We start from the raw sequence: 4,567 nt of genomic DNA on the forward strand, positions 1-4,567 counted from the left end.
CTCTGTTAGAGTGTTAGGTCAAGAACAACAAGTAATCAAAGCAAACAGTCCTAGTATGGATGGCTGATGCAAACAAGCAATTGAACAGATGTGTGAGCAAATCTTACATATCAAGAAAAGAAGCAAAGAAGGAGGCTTAAAGACCATCACTTGACCGACCAGATTTAAGGGGCATTTAAACATCATGTGCAACGTATGAACTAACATAAATATTGCATATTCCAGATTCTACAATGGAATGCACATGTATGAGGTTATGCCATGTATGATGATGCCTAAATGTATACTATAGCAGGCATGAGTGATTCACCATTGCACGCACAATTGAATTGCAGGTTAAGGGCCAGTTCAATTCCGCCTTTTCAGAGCTTATTGTCAAAATAAGCCATAAAAAATGTAAATAAGTCATTTTTGAGTTATGGGCTTGGGCTTAACTAATTTCGCTTTGGAGGGGGGTGTTTCGGGTAGAACCTCACTAAAAATTGAAGGGAAGGGGAATAGTGAAATGACTCTGTTGTCTGCCTATATTACACTCAAAATGCAACTGCTGACGCCCATGTCACACCTGACCCTCAAGTAGAAACAAACACGCAAGCGTTCATTGCCCTGCCCGCTTGCATCTCCTCTCCTCTTTCCCTCTACCTCGATCCCCTGCCTGCAGCACTAGGGTTCCTCCAGTGAGTCGTCGCCACTGGTCCCATCTGGCCTGGTCCTCGACGGTGCTATGTCCAGCTAGGCTACATGGCCAGCGGGTAGGGGCAAATCTCCCTGGCTTCTCCTCCCTCTGGCGCCGCCCCTCATTCTCATGGTCTCCAGCAACTGCTCCACTATGGTTCGTCAAACGCACTACTCCGACGGGCTCTGCACAACTACGGCTGATGCCACACTGCGGCAGAAGGCATCTTATTCCCCCTCCCCTCCTCCCAGGCCATGGCCTTGAGGTGCTATTGAAGGCCGAGCTCATCCAACAAGGTGAGGATCTCCTCTAATTTTTTGCCAAATTTTCATTCTGATCCACTATACGATGAATTGCTATGAGCTGCTTCTGCTGCTGCTATATGATGCATTGCTATGAGCTTCTCCTGCTGCTGCTATATGAAAGAACAAGTGCTCCCTAGGTGGTTTTGGTAATTAATGTCAACATATCTCTTGTTGGACTAACACTTTTATCTAGTATATTTCAGATAAGTTCAACAATGGAGTGGCATGGACTACAAGATGTGGGAACTCCTTCAAGATGCTAAGGATAAAGGATTGGCTCAAGCTTCAAGCTCAAGACTCTTCATTTTATATTTTAGTGATCCAAGATCACATTGAGTCTATAGGAAAAGCCAATAGTATCAAGGAGGGATGAGGTGTTGCTTAATGAGCCTCTTGCTTCATGTGCTTAGTGATATGCTCCAAAACCCTCCACTACTTTCCCACTTCCATATATGACCTAAACCTAAAGTCAAACTCGGCCCTACCAATTCTTTCTATCCGGCGCCACCGAGTTCAGATGTCATAGCCACTGCCACAAACCCTAGGCAAATCGGTCTTACCGATAGGGATCTTGGTCTCACCGAGATGGGATTGTAATCTCTCTGTGTATGTCCATTACCAAAATCGGTCTCACCGAGTTTGAGCAATCGGTACTACCGAGATTACAATGCAAACTCTCTGGTCAACTTATTACCAGAATCGGTCCCACCGAGTCTGAGTAATCGGTCCCACCGAGTTTGCCTGACCAACTCTCTGGTTAGCTAATTACCAAAATCGGTCTCACCGAGTTTGTGTAATTGGTCTCACCGAGATTACGTTATGCCCTAACCCTAACCATATCGGTCCTACCGAGTTGCATATCGGTCCCACCGAAAATCCTAATGGTCACTAGATTTGCTAAATCGGTCCGATCGAGTTTATCAATTCGGTCCAACCGAGTTTGGTAAATTGTGTGTAACGGTTAGATTTTGTGTGGAGGCTATATATACCCATCCACCTCCTCTTCATTCGTGGAGAGAGCCATCAGAATGAACCTACACTTCCAGCATCCTATTTCTGACAGATAACTACCTACTCATGTGTTGAGGCCAAGATATTCCATTCCTACCATATAAATCTTGATCTCTAGCCTTACCCAAGTTGCTTTCCACTCAAATCTTCTTTCCACCAGATCCAAATCCTATGAGAGAGAGTTGAGTGTTGGGGAGACTATCATTTGAAGCACAAGAGCAAGGAGTTCATTATCAACACACCATTTGTTACTTCTTGGAGAGTGGTGTCTCCTAGATTGGCTAGGTGTCACTTGGGAGCCTCCGACAAGATTGTGGAGTTGAACCAAGGAGTTTGTAAGGTCAAGGAGATCGCCTACTTCGTGAAGATCTACCACTAGTGAGGAAAGTCCTTCGTGGGCGACGGCCATGGTGGGATAGGCAAGGTTGCTTCTTCGTGGACCCTTCATGGGTGGAGCCCTCCGTGGACTCACGCAACCGTTACCCTTCGTGGGTTGAAGTCCCCACCAATGTGGATGTACGATAGCACCACCTATCGGAACCACGCCAAAAACATCGGTGTCTCCAATTGTGTTTGAATCCTCCGAAACCCTTCCCTTTACATTATTGCAAGTTGCATGCTTTACTTTCCGCTGATCATATACTCTTTGCATGCTTGCTTGCTATATGTTGTGAATGTTAAACTTGTGCCTAAACTCCACTTAAACTTGAAGAAGCTAAAAACTGCAACTTTGGTACTTAGTGTCTAATCACCCCCCTCTAGACACCTCTTCTTAAGGTCCTACACTATATGATGAATTGCTATGAGCTGCTGCTACTATATGATGAATTGCTATGAGCTGCTGCTGCTGCTATAAGATGAATTGCTATGAGTTGCTGCTGCTGCTATATGATGAGTTGCTATAAGCTGCTCCTGCTGATGCTATATGATGAATTGCTATGAGCTGCTCCTGCTACTGCTATATGATGAATTGCTATGAGTTGCTCCTGCTGCTGCTATATGATGAATTGCTATGAGCTGCTCCTGCTATATGATGAATTGCTATGAGCTGCTGCTGCTATATGATGCTTTCAGGTGGTGCTGCTATATGATAATAACCAGCCACTTGGACCATCGAATTTCAATAAATAATTGTTCTTCATTTAAATGTGGGTCTCTTAGTTTAAATTAGGCAATGGGATCTCTATGGAAAACATTGACCAAAGTAGATTATGCCAAGTAGATGGTATCTTTGTATTTGCATTTTGAGCAAATAGTGATGGTCTATTTTCCTATCATATTAATTACTGCACTGGGTTCAATTTGTGATGTTTGCAAGTCAAATTAATTTTCACATGGGCAGCAAAATGAAAAAATATAATGCGATCTAGACTTTCCACTGATCATACCAAAGATAAGCTGAAAATGCAATGAAAAGAACTGGTTGGCTTATTACATGGAGCTTATATTCACAGGTGCTTATTTTCTTAGGATAACTCATAATAACTGCCCCTAAGAAACTTGGCTAATAGAACTGACATACAAATAACATGTCACGATGATTGCAATGGAGGAGTGACGTACCATAGCACACTGTATAGGCTCACCGCGGCCTCTCCTTTTTTTGCGGTGTTCCATGAAATTGCCACATACATCTTGTACTTTTTCATTGTCTAACCCTATCTGCAAGTTGACACGGCTAATTTCAGACATCTCTACATGATACTACATTGCATATCCCTTGCACATATTTAAACCACCAATTAACAATTGTATGCGTAGCATAAACTAGCCATGACTCTGTGTGCTGGACTAGCATGCACTCTAAGGGAGCCTAATGTACTGCACTAGAATTCCTACATGCCACCTATGATTTTGTGTAATGTACTGCCTCTGCTCCTAAATATATGTCTTTGTAGAGATTCCAGTGTCGACCACATACAGATGTATATAGATGCATTTTCGAGTGTAGATTCACTCATTTTGCTCCGTATGTAGCCGATAGTGGAATCTCTAGAAAGACTTATATTTAGGAATGGAGGTACGAGGTAGTATCATGTATGACATCTACATATATAATTTAGCAGCCAGTAGTAGAAATCATTGTCTGCACAAAGGGATTAGTGGCCGAAAATCCTAGAAAGCACGCTGGTAGGCACAAAACAATACAAGAGAGAGAGAGACACACACACTTACAAGATCATAGCAATGCCTCAGTCCAGGATCTTGGTCAGCCAAGCTGTTAGATCTAGAAGAAACATCGTCCTTGTAGTTTTTGCCAGCTGCATAACAGGTAACATCGACCGGTTAGTATATCTGAAGTACATCGGGTAGGTGATGCTGGACGGGTTTAAAGGTGACAAGTACCTAGGCCGTGGCGGGTGCTTGGCATCTCTCCAGACGGTGGGAATCAGGTTAGAAACGTCAAGGGTGATGACAATGCACTGGCTGTCGGGGTTCGTAAGGAGATCTAGAACCGTCAAGTAGGGTGTTTGTGGAGCGGCTTCGGTAGGGTGGACTACGGTGTGGGCGACGCAGATCTGTGGCCGTGGACGAGGACGTAGGTCAAGCTGCTCCGGTGGTTGGGTTAAGGATG

Source organism: Triticum aestivum, chromosome 1B, assembly GCF_018294505.1.
Source record: "Triticum aestivum cultivar Chinese Spring chromosome 1B, IWGSC CS RefSeq v2.1, whole genome shotgun sequence".
Classification (NCBI taxonomy): domain Eukaryota; kingdom Viridiplantae; phylum Streptophyta; class Magnoliopsida; order Poales; family Poaceae; genus Triticum; species Triticum aestivum.